Source organism: Phyllobates terribilis, unplaced genomic scaffold (genome assembly GCF_046119375.1).
Source record: "Phyllobates terribilis strain yellow unplaced genomic scaffold, ASM4611937v1 Scaffold_2__4_contigs__length_985480577, whole genome shotgun sequence".
NCBI lineage: Eukaryota > Metazoa > Chordata > Amphibia > Anura > Dendrobatidae > Phyllobates > Phyllobates terribilis.
Genome location: NW_027362762.1, coordinates 446,971,381 through 446,985,293, shown reverse-complemented (window position 1 = coordinate 446,985,293; position 13,913 = coordinate 446,971,381).

Below are 13,913 nucleotides of genomic sequence, written 5' to 3'. Positions count from 1 at the left end.
TTTTATGCATACGCACATATTTTCTTTTATTTCCTACAATTATATATATGTGTATATATATATAGGTATATATATGTGTGATATATATATATATACACACACACACACACACACACACACACACATATCTGCATGACAAGTCGCCAGCATAGCGCTTCTGCACATGGAATTGATAATGTGAGGTATTGCAATTTTGAATCAATGAGGAAATCCAGCATTTCAATTGATTATGCCCCGTTAAATGACAGGATATGGACAGGTCATCAGACAAGGAGCAGCAGATTTTTCTTCCAGGAAACAATAGTAGCCTATCAATAAAGCCAGTGCCTTATCTACATTGGCGTCGTCGCAGCTATATAGGGGAACATGACTAGATGGAGTAAATGTAGGCGATTGGGTACCAATTTAGCATTTTGGTTTCACCAGAAAACCAAAATCATCATGAAGTCAATGTAAAGTCCATTCCCGGCAAAGGATAATATGTGCCATTTTAATGTATGATAGAAAATGAGCTCTCATGGTTATCCTAAGGAAGAGCATGGTGTGCAGATGGAGAATCATGTTGTGCCCCTGCGTTTTCTGGCAGCATGCAGTATATATGAAATGATTCTCTTCTACACTCCCTGAGTACACATGACCCCCACTCTTTCCCAACTCTCCCTTCTCTTCTTTGATCATTGAGCTCTGACCTTGTTCTCAACAGTCCAGCAGGTTGATTGATTTTCAATTACAAAGTCTTCACTGAGTTGGGACTAAATTAACCCCTTGTCTGTGTGTTTAGCTATGTGTGCATGGTCAGCCTGATGATAGAGTCGTCTCCCCCGGGCACAACTCCTGCCATCTCGAAATAGCTATTTGTTACAATCTCTAATAATTCATAGAAGAGTAACAACGTTCTGGGAGAAGAGGTTTCTTACTATACACCCCACACTTCTACAATCCAATTTAGAAAAGGCCTCATTTACAGTATGTAGCATGATAGCCATTATTCATGTACTTTCACAAAAATCAGCTGTTACAGCCCCAAACTGGAACGAAGGAGTTAAACAAAGTATAAAACAAGTTATATAGTGTTTTCCTGCTAACATTATAGTCTGTTTACAGTCTACATCTAATTATTTTAGTTATTGTATACATGAAGCGTGCAATAATATTAGGTGCTTAACATGGAAAGTTATTTTTGTTCTTTCGAACATGAATCTTATTTGAATCATATACAATTATAAGAACAACAATAATAAAGATTGCCCCATAGAAATAAATAGGATCAGATACGATCAATGAAAAAGTTAACATAACTTGCATAAATTGCATTGCATGCTATTGTATTATAGATGGCCCTTCAAATATGAAATATATACTCCAAATGCTATCACTATTTATTATTTTAGTTCAAAAATGTTACAATAATGCCAAATATTTAATTTAATTTAGATGGAGTAAATCAGGTGATCTATTTTACATGAAACAATTGCACTATATATTACATTAAAATAATAATAATGATAATAATATTATTATTATTATTATTACTACTATTACTACCATTGAATAAACCTGCACTAATATCAAATGATATCTAGTGAACATTCTTTTATGAACATTGCACTGCTCCTTTCCCATGCTTAGCTGCCTGCTTGTGTGTGAGTTGTGTATTTTCTAACAGTCTAAGGATCTATGTGGACAACAATATTTCTTAAACAGTGGAGGCCACACACAAACACATAGACACATAGACTAGCTGTGCTGTGCTTGTTGAGGGTTTGTTGGACTTGTATGTGCAATCCTGTGGGAGATTCTAAGTGCATTAAATCAAGCTCTGTATTTACGCCATCTCCAGCCTTTACATAAAAGGGATTAAGCAAAGCTAATATTTAATTAAAAAATATAACGTTGTCACTGTCTCTTAGCAGGGATTAGAGTGTGGATATAGAGGCAGTCCTGTTAAGTCTTGCAGATGTAGCACTGAGGTCAGGTGTAACTATCACTACTGTTTGTATAAGGTGGTGAGGATGGGTACTAGGGCGCCTGAGGATCACATTGTACAAACATTGGAATTTTCTATCTATCTGTACATCTCTGCCACCATTGTATTACACTTAGGGAAAAGTGACCTGCACAGGGCACAATGCAGTCAGTCACCACAACCAAAGGGCAGGAGCAGGGTCATCAGAGAGACTGATGAAAGGAATAAACGCTGATGCCTACCGGTAAATCGCAGTCCCTCCTGCTCAGTCCTAGTGAGTCCCCTTGTTTCCTATATGGTTCTCAGTGGTGACTAAATACAAGAACTTCGAATAGCAATCACCATTACTGTTTAGCCTTTCTTTCTTTATAATCAGGAAAGTATGATGCTGATGAATTTAACTCTTTGTCTCCTACCAGTCCGGAAAAACCAGGAGATGAAAGCAGTTCCAGATGGGGAGACTGCCAATCTGATTTAGCTAGAAAAAAACAATCAGGTAAAATAGATACAGGTGGAAGGTTCCCTAAGAGGTCACCTCGAGGTTTATTTTAAATCACTTTCTATTTCCTTCCTTTCTGATTAAAAAAACAAAACAAAAAAAAACAAACAACTTTCATGATGTCTTAAAATTCCAAGTAATATGTAGCATTGCTCAGATATGGCACTACAACGTCCAGAATTCAGCTCCCCATTACTGTGCTTGATTGAAGTAGTTAAATACAAATTAGTATAATTTCTACTTGATAAACTTTCGGGATTAGAAAGGAAATATTTCCTAAAAACGTTTCCCCTAAATACTTGAGACAGACATGTTCCCCTATATTTGTAGCCCAGCTATTCCATTGAGGTGTAAAGTTTACACCCTGTCCGTGCTGTGTATTAGATAAACTTCTCCACCATAATATTACATATAATAGCGTAAATATGAATGATTACATGTAGGGAATAAAATTGGACGTTTAATAAATATGTTTTTTAATGGATGATGAGTGTAAATATTAATATACGTCTCAATGTTTGTGATATAAGATCAGAAGTGAGAGTTCTTATTAGTGTCTCCTCTCCTCATCAGACACTTCCTCCCTGCTCCCCATAAGACCAGGTCACCACAATGGAGAGGGCAGACGACAGGGTCAGAATTTGCCACCGGAACCTACAATTTCCCAACTAAATCCAGAAGAGTCCATAGCCCCTGGCCAGCAAGAAAGCTTCCTGCAGCTGCATGGACAGGTGCACGACACACAAGGGCTTTTATTAGCCAGATCCCGGCCAGTGAGCGCAGATAAAGACAAAGGTAACCGTGAGCTTCTCAATCCAAGTCATAGTAATGATAGTGAACACAGCAGCTCTCTGACACTGACTGAAAAAGACAACAGAGGAAAGTTTACCTAATTGTTTTTATTATATATATTTACCTAAGTGGAGACTATAAGTAGTAGCATCTTACAGCTTAGTGTATCGTCTGTTTTAGAGTTACTTGTTGGGTGATGCAATAATGGATAATCGATATTGTCATCAAATACTTTATCATAAGGTGAAGAAGTTGTATATTATAGAGGAAACATTAGAATAAGTAAATGAGTGGGAGCTTGTGTTATTTATGGGAAGAGCAGGATATATATATATATATATATATATATATATATATATATATATATATATATATACATATACAGAATAGAGACATTATAATGCAAAAGTAGTGGTTCTTAAACAGTAAAATTCAGTTTTTACACAGTTTGCAGTTTCATGACGTTTTAATCGTGGATTAACCTTGGGTTAGAGAAGTCAAATAATAGGGCTAACTAGACAAATCAGAGTAGTAAATGATATAGCTATATAATCGCCATTACTGAGTGAATATACATAATATTCTGCCATTCTAAATTGGTTTATTGTACATTACGTACTTAAATCTAATACTTAGTATTGTAATGTTTTGAGTGTTTTTATTAGTACTGTACATAGCTCCCTCACAACCTGTATTATTGCATTATTTACGAATGTATTCTGCTTGAAAAGTAAGCGTATCAGGTGCCAGTACGCATGCGCTGGGGGTCTTTTCCCTAGAAGGTTACCTTAGTTGTTGGATGGGGCTCTGGATTGTCATATGTCTTATGTCTGTATATTAAGTTTTATACTCTGATCAATCAGGACATGCATTTCAGATACCAGGATCACAGGTGTACTCCTTACCCAGGTTCTGCTGCTGCTTCACATGTGAAAAGTTACATAGTAACTTCATGTCCCCCCCCCCTCACTCCCTGACAGCACAGGGAATATTCTCTGCATTAGTTTGTGACTTTGACAACTTTTGAAACAGTGCAGGTTTTTTTAAAGCAGACATTGATGTTACCCCCTCCTGCTTTATCTGTATAGGAAGCTCCTGTCTCATTCTCTAGACACTGTCTGGATACAAGCTCAATTGAATCTTCCTGATCTTAATGCTTTCCAGATTTTACACCTAAACCTTCCAGCCTTTCAAAAGTATGTATTTACACAGATAACATAGCATACACATAATGATAATTGTTAACCAAGCCAAAGGCAGTGAGGACAAGTATTTGAATTATATTATTTTTTCTCTCAATTATTAAATAAGTACAGCAATGCATATGAAATTTGTCCTCATCAGCAGTAATATATGCCCCTTAAAGGGCATGTTTAAACCAATATCTTTTCATAGTATGTCTTAACTGCAGGCAATGCATTTTTGCATCACTTTGCCCTATAGAAATAAATATGCTCAGTCATGATCAGTTGTCTTTAATACAGTATACTAGAAAAAAAAAAATACTAATGTAACTTCCTAATTGTGGATAATATGTAAGAAGACTGGTCAAATAAGGGAAATGCTGCTTTATCTGTTCCAATTTTTATTGCATATTTTCAAGATTTCCTAATTTTGCCTTACTACTTATAGACTTCATTCACATACAGTTTTCATGTGTTTTTTTTAATTTTTTACAAGATACGTGCGAGGACTAAGAACGCTACAGCGTTTGAAACGCGTTGTTTTTTTATTTATTTTTTATGGAGATCATTCATTTCAACTTTTTGCAAAGTATGTATGTTTGTTCACTTTTTTTAATGGAGTAAATAAAATGTGATGTTTTTCTGTATACTGGAAGCTGGATCCCTTATCTTTCTTGGACATATCCACCTAAAATGCCATGCAGTAGTGTGCTTTCCAGGCTTCCCCACTGACTGGATTAATTCTGGGAAGGGTGAGCTGAATATTTTTTTTTTCTACAAGCAAGGTTTATGGTATTTTTTAATTCATATATACATTTTTTTATGTGTTATATTTCATGTAGGGATGCCACTCGATGAAAATTTCATATCTAGAGAATACTGCATTTAGAAAAAAAATAAAAATCTAATGCTATAAAAATAAGCAACTGGAAAAAGAATATTTGGCGATCACCTGTTTGTCTCTACAGAATGCAATAACACTTAATAGAAATCCAAGGTTTTTGTTAGCCTTCTCCTAGATCAAGAAATGGGGCTTTATTTTAAAAAGTAATAAGGATGATCATTATGACAGAACCAGAGATTATATATACTATATTATACAGTCAGTTGTCTACATTTCAGTCACCAGGGAATTATATTTCTTGTTCCTAAATAAATACTAATGATGTATTGGTATTCAATGACTTTTCAGGTCTCTACTCTCTAGAGCTAATGTCTGAAACTTTATATCGAAATCCAAAATAATAATTTTTTCACCTTGTTTTATTTCTTTTAGTAGTTATGATATAATCTTGTCAGATAGCACTGAAATGCTGAAAGAAAACTAATGTTGGTACTGATCCTATTGTTTTCTATGGGTTCATTTCTGGCATCTTGCTGATCTGTTGTTTCCCCATCCAGGAGCTGGATCCTAAAAACTGTTGCATGCATTGTTTTTCTGCCTGGCTATGAAACCTGACCAGCGCTCAAAGGTCACAACTTTGTCATTAGCTGTGTCTGGCTAGCTTGCCAGACATAGCTTACCCTAAGGGTGCATTTACACTGGCCGATGCGTGGCCATTAAACGACCACTGATTGGCTACATAGAAGCCAATCGGCACTCTTTAAAATCCTATTTAGCGAAGCCAGCCATACTCTTATGCACACAGAAAAACTGTTAATTCGATCTTTCTGTGTACACAGAATATATTTGTTGTCGGCAGCACGACTGGTTTACACAATGTGCTGCCTAGAACTATGATTTTTAAGCAATCTTTCAAATCTTTTGAATCAAGGAATGTGTGTCTTGTTCATTCATCGAGTGTATATATATATATATATATATATATATATATATATATATATATATATATTATATATATATACCAATTGCATAAATTTTTTTATTTGGCCCAGTTCATTTAACCGCACGTTATTGGGAAGTGACAGATGTTGGATTATCATATATTCTTGATTGTAGAGCAGTCATCATCAATTTTCTCTACCAAGCCTTCTGCTTACACAAAATATTTCAGTTCTGTTTCCATGCACAGCACTGTTTCCTGATTATTGAATTCAAGATTAAAAAACTTTTGCATAGTGGTTTGCATATAATGGGTGTCTGTATGTAAGTGTGTGTGTGTACAAGTTTATATATATTTTTTTAGTTTTTATATGTCAGAATTTGTAATGTGCCTATGTGTTATTTAATATATTTGACACTGTATACATAATGTATATACACTCACATATTCTTTTTTTTTTATTGTATTAAAAAGTAAGGGTTTATTTACAACTGCTGGCACTAAAAGACCTCTAATCGGCTACTTGTTTGTGGACTGGCGGTTGTTTAATAGCCTGTTTACAATAGCAGATCATGCATCAAATGCACACTTTATGATTTAATAGATCGTTCAATTTGAATAGGCTGTGATTATTCTCGGCAGCACAAGACAAGACAATGTGCTGCCAGGAACGACGATCTTTTGTGCAAACCAAAAGATCATTTAACCCGATGAATGAGTGTTTTGCTTGTTCGTCGGGTGATCGGTAGCCTGTTTAGACAGTACAATTATCGAGAAATGAGCTTTGCTAAGACACCTGTTTACAATAATATTGAAGTATAAATGGGCCATCAATTGCAGTTGAAATTACAAAGGTATACATCATTATAAAGTGCAAAGTTTTTAAATCGTAATATTCAATATGTGATAAAGTCTCATTGAAACACTTAAATAATTTCTGAGTTAGCAAGCAAATAGTTTAAAATGTATATTAAAGACCACAGTGAAATCACTAATTTTAATATTTGATATCACTTTCTTTTTAGTATGAAATATATAATATTTACACATTTTTCATCTTCAGATTGCAAGAAATCTTTCAATAATGACGGGGTGTGGAGTATTTGTAAACCAAGAGAGAAGACTAAAAACGTGGTTTGGGTTAGGCGCCATCCCAGAGGAGGCAGACAAACCATGGGTATTCTTCTAGCCTTATATATCCTTTCCTGTGTGCTAGGTCAATCAATGCATTCCCTATTTATCTATAACCATTGACATTAATGTAGTCAACTTGAATTTGTAAGGTGTTTGCCATGTATTTATATACGTTTTTCCAGTCGTATACATATATTTGTTTACATTTATTATGGCTCTCTTTATGTAATCACGTATCTAATGACAGCACTTGCTGACATACTTTTCACTTCTTTATATATTCCATGATTATATTTTTACATTTTGTATCCTAATTTGTACCCGCAATCCACTTTTTACATATGTACAGTATGTCTATGGTGCATACAGTACAGACCAAAAGTTTGGACACACCTTGTCATTTAAAGATTTTTCTGTATTTTCATGACTATGAAAATTGTACATTCACACTGAAGGCATCAAAACTATGAACAAACACATGTGGAATTATATACTTCCCTGTGCCCTGTCAGGTTTAATAAGTGGGATTTCTTGCCTTATAAATGGGGTTGGGACCATCAGTTGTGTTGTGCAGAAGTCTGGTGGATACACAGCTGATAGTCCTACTGAATAGACTGTTAGAATTTGTATTATGGCAAGAAAAAGCAGCCAAGTAAAGAAAAAACGAGTGGCCATCATTACTTTAAGATATGAAGGTCAGTCAGTCCGAAAAATTGGGCAAACTTTGAAAGTGTCCCCAAGTGCAGTTGCAAAAACCATCAAGCGCTACAAAGAAACTGGCTCACATGAGGACCGCCCCAGGAAAGGAAGACTAAGAGTCACCTCTGCTTCTGAGGATAAGTTTATCCGAGTCACCAGCCTCAGAAATCGCAGGTTAACAGCAGCTCAGATTAGAGACCAGGTCAATGCCACACAGAGTTCTAGCAGCAGACACATCTCTACAACAACTGTTAAGAGGAGACTTTGTGCAGCAGGCCTTCATGGTAAAATAGCTGCTAGGAAACCACTGCCAAGGACAGGCATCAAGCAGAAGAGACTTGTTTGGTCTAAAGAATACAAGGAATGGACATTAGACCAGTGGAAATCTGTGCTTTGGTCTGATGAGTCGAAATTTGAGCTCTTTGGTTCCAACCACTGTGTCTTTGTGCGACACAGAAAAGGTGAACGGATGGACTCTACATGCCTGGTTCCCACCGTGAAGCATGGAGGAGGAGCTGTGATGGTGTGGGGGTGCTTTGCTGGTGACAATGTTGGGGATTTCTTCAAAATTGAAGGCATACTGAACCAGCATGGCTACCACAGCATCTAGCAGCGGCATGCTATTCCATCCGGTTTGCGTTTAGTTGGACCATCATTTATTTTTCAACAGGACAATGACCCCAAACACACCTCCAGGATGTGTAAGGGCTATTTGACCAAGAAGGAGAGTGATGGGGTGCTGCGCCAGATGACCTGGCCTCCACAATCACCAGACCTGAACTAAATCGAGATGGTTTGGGGTGAGCTGGACCGCAGAGTGAAGGCAAAAGGGCCAACAAGTGCTAAGCATCTCTGGGAACTCTTTCAAGATTGTTGGAAGACCATTTCCGGTGACTACCTCTAGAAGCTCATCAAGAGAATGCCAAGAGTGTGCAAAGCAGTCATCAAAGCAAAAGGTGGCTACTTTGAAGAACCTAGAATATAAGACATATTTTCAGTTGTTTCACACTTTTTTGTTAAGTATATAATTCCACATGTGTTAATTCATAGTTTTGATGCCTTCAGTGTGAATGTACAATTTTCATAGTCATGAAAATACAGAAAAATCTTTAAATGAGAAGGTGTGTCCAAACTTGTGGTGTGTACTGTATATTTTTATTGTTAGCCATTTGATAGGCTCTTTATATTATACTCCTTTTTTGCATATCTATGATCTATACCACATTTTGTATGCCTGTTTCCTCTTGAGATGCTGCCTTTCTTCAGCCATCAAGTCACTTTTAAATATTTTATACATTTGTGTTTCAATAAAGAATTCTATATTTTGTTTTCATGTTTGCGTTATAATTGCCGAATGCCCTAATTTACTGACTGTATTCTAGTATATAATAAGTGGATCATTTTGTACTTCTTTTAAATAATGAAATTATGGATAAGTTACAATTATAGTAACTAATGGTGCATTTACACTGGCTGAATACAAGCAATGAGTGTTCCTAGGAACACTCGTTTCCTAATAATTGTCCAGTGTAAACAGGCTGCCAATCAACTGATGAATGAGCAAAGTGCAAGTTCATCAGGTGACATCATTTTTAAGTTTGCTTAAAAATCATTGTTCTCATAAGCACATCATCTTGTGTAAACAGAACACGTGCTGTCAAGAACAATGAAAGTATATGCAGATAAAACATTGGTGATCAGCTGTTTACACAGGTCAACTATCAGCTTTTATATAGCCGAACAGTGGTCATTTAACGGCTGCCATTGGCCAATGTAAATACACCTTAAGACTGTGGAAGCCACTGTATTGTTGATAATGCAGGCCTCAATCATCAAAGGTTCATTATGCAGTAGATCGGTATGTAGTCAGTCAATGATTAGTTCATTATTAGCACAAGGTGAGTGGTTGACAATAGTGATGAGCGAGCATGCTCGCTACTGCTCGGTGCTCGCCCTAGCATCTCACTGCTCGAGATGCTCGGCGCTCGCCTAGTATTTCTGGGGTTGCTTGGCGGGAGCTCGGGTCTCCTCCCTGCATGTTTGGCTCTCTTTACAGAGCCAATAAACATGAAGGGATTGCCTGCTACTCACTGTAATGCCGTAGCCATTTTGGTTGTGGCATTACAGTGATTGGCTGGCCGCACAGCGTCATCAGGTCTATATCAGACCTGGCGCCGCCATGCTCGTCACAGTCACTCCGAAATCAGACAGTGTAGGGAGAGGTGCTGCTGAGCTAGGGAGAGATTTGCTTGTTTCTAGTTAGTGTAGGTGTACCAAACTATATTAGAGACACATATCCATCTCAACAAACAGTCCTTCTAAGGACTAATCCATCTGCAGAGATATCAGGCAGGCAGTGTATATAGGCAGACAGGCAGGGTATATAGCAGACTGCAGTGCACATAGCACAAGAGGCTCCATTCCAGTTTTGTCTGCTGCTTTTAGATATTTCTAGAAATAGGCCCAGGTCTCAGGGGCCAGGAATAATTTTTTTTTGGATCTTAATCCTTATTATTTGCTTAAAAAGAAATCCAGAGAGCACCGTTGTTCTGCGCCATTTGTTTGTTGGCACTGCACAATACAGCCAGGTCCTTTCCATATTACAGCGCTAAAAATCCAGCTATTTAAAACTGTGGTTTGTCCATCACACGGATCACATATAATTGCGCTGAAAATACTGCCATTTCTGGCATCCATTAAAAAATTGTTTCAGTGTGTCAGTGAAGCAATTGACACCAGTTTGCTGTTCAAAATAGTTAACTACAGGCCAGGTATTTACAACTGTGGTTTGTCTGTCACACGGATCACATATACGTTTTCAGAAAATACTGCCATTTCTGACCTTCATTAAAAATTGTTTCAGTGTGTCAGTGAAACAATTGACACTAGTTTGCTGTTCAAAATAGTTACCTACAGGCCAGGTATTTAAAACTGTGTTTTCTCCGTCACACAGATTACATATAACTTCGCTCCAAATTCAGCCATTTGTTGTGAGCGTGGAAGATATTTCCATTTATAGATTTGGGCTTCTCGCCCGGTCCATTTGAAGCGGGGCAAGAGGAGATCGCATGTAGTGATGCCCAAATATTTGAGCAGCCACGGTCACACGAAGGTGACGGTGGGATAGTGTCACAAGAGGTGGACAATGATGAGACACAATTGCCAGAAAGTCAGGAGGAGGACCAGGGTGCGGAAGTGGAAGACGAGGTGGTGGATGATATAGTAACTGACCCAACCTGGCAGGATGACATGCAGAGTGAGGACAGCAGCACACAGGGGGAGGAAGGCAGAGCACCCCAACAGGCAGGAAGAGTCAGTGTGGTGGCCGCAGACAGAAGGCAGGCAACCGTTTCCCGTAACACCAACACGAAGGAAGTTGCCAGTGCAACTGTTAGGTCTTCCCGAGTCTGGTTGTTTTTTAAAGACTCTGCTGATAACCCCAAAAAGGCCATTTGCACCACCTGCCAGTCCAGCATCAGCAGGGGTGGCAAAACTAGCAGCCTGACCACCACCAGACTGATCGGGCACATGGCAGCAAAACGCCTGACTTTGTGGGCCGAACCCCAGGGTCCAGTAACAGTGTCTGTGGGTGGCACCACTGCTTCTTCCGCTGTTGTGCATGTAAGCCAATCCCCTGTCCATGGTACATGTGAAGATGCCTCCTGCCCTGCACCTGTCGTTGCACTCTCAAGTAGCTGCATCAGGAAGCATGTCCATGTCCTTGTCCCAGCGCAGCGTTCAGTTGTCCATACCGCAGTCCTTGGAATGCAAGCGCAAATACGCAGCCAACGCCCCACATGCCACACTACTAAATTCCCACATTTCATGACTGCTTGTGCTCGAAATGTTGCCTTTTAGGCTCGTGGAGATGAAAGCATTCCGCAACCTGATGGCGGCGGCCGTCCTTCGGTACTCGGTCCTCAGCCACCACTATTTCTCCCGGTGTTCCGTCCCCGCATTACACAAGCACGTGTCCCAAAACATTAGCGGTGCCCTCAACAACGCAGTTACCGGGAAAGTCCACCTAACCACGGCCACGTGGACAAGTGCTTGTGGGCAGGGACAATACATCTCGCTGATGGCACACTGGGTTAACTTAGTGGAAGCCGGGACCCAGTCGGACCTTGGGATGGAACACGTCCTTTCAACTCCAAGGATTGCGGGCCCTAGGTCAATCAGGGTTGCCCCCACAGTCTACAGTTCCTGCACCTCATCCTCCTCAGCCTCCTCCTCTTCAGCCTCCATCTCCGAAATTACCACATCAGTCACAACCTGGAAGCACTGCAGCACTGCCTCGGCCAAGCGGCAACAGGCTGTGCTGAAGCTAATATGCTTAGGTGACAAACCGCACAATGCTGAAGAGTTGTGGACAGCTCTGAAAGAGCAGGCAGATCTGTGGCTCACACAGCTGAACATGCAGCCAGGCATGGTCGTGTGTGACAATGGCCGGAACCTGGTGGCGGTTCTGAGGCGAGGCAAGCTCACACACGTACCATGCCTGGCCCATGTGCTTAACCTCATGGTTCAGCGGTTTCTCAAATCCTACCCTGAGCTCCTGGATCTGCTTGTTAAAGTATGCCGCCTGTGTGCCCATTTTAGAAAGTCACCTACAGCTTCCGCCGCCCTTGCCGTGTTTCAGCAGCATTTGCAGCTTCCGGCTCACAGACTGGTGTGTGATGTACCCACGCGTTGTAACTCTACACTGCAGATATTGGGAAGGATTTGTGAGCAGAAGAGGGCAGTTGTTGAGTACCAGCATCAACAAGGCTGTCGGTATTCAGTTCAGACTCCGCACATAAGACCTCAGGAGTGGACATGGATGTCAGACATCTGTACCATCCTCCAAAACTTTGAGGACTCCACCAAGATGGTGAGCGGCGATGACGCCATAATTAGCGTCACCATCCCGCTTCTCTGTCTTCTGAAACGCTCTCTGCTCACAATCAAAGAGGATGCATTGCAGGTGGAGCACGATGAGATGGAGCAAGGAACCATACAGGGTGATTACACACAGCCCAGCCTCATCTCATCCCAACATGGATTGGGTGACAATGAGGAAGAGGAGGAGGAGGAAGAACAGGAGCTAGTTTCATGCGCTATAGATGGTACTACCTGCACAACTGTCATACCGTCTGTTCAGCGTGGATGGCCTGAGGACAGAAAGGAGGAGGAGAGCATGGTCAGTCGTCCTCTTAGTGAGGACGCAGAAGTCTTGCCTGTTAGCAGTCTGGCACGCATGGCTGAGTTTATGTTATGCTGCCTTTCCCATAACCCTCGCGTTCTCAAAATTTTGGGTGACAGTCATTACTGGTTGGTGACACTTCCAGACCCACACTACAAGGAGTACTTTATATCTCTTATTCCTGAGGCGGACAGATCTACAAAAATGGGGCAGTACCAGAAGGCCCTTGTGGCGGAACTATTAAAAAAATTCCCATCTGAAAACGCTGGCGGCAGAGGTCACAGTTCGTTGGACAACCAAGGAGTACAGGCGAGAGAGATACAACTTCAATCCAGCAGAGGCAGGGGAACACTGTCAAAGTTCTGGGAGAATTTTTCCAGCCCCTCCCATCGCACAGGCCCTGAGGTGCGAGGTACTCGCACAAGGAGTGCAAAGTTTCGGAAGATGCTGAGAGAGTACCTTGCCAACCGTATCAACGTCCTCCGTGATTCCTCTGTGCCTTAAAATTATTGGGTATCCAAGCTGGATACGTAGAATGAACTGGCTATCTACGCCTTGGAGGTCCTGGCCTGCCCTGCCGCTAGCGTTTTATCAGAGCGGGTTTCTATTGCCGCTGGTGGAATTATAACTGATAAGCGCATCCGCCCGTCAACTGAAAATGCTGACAGGCTGA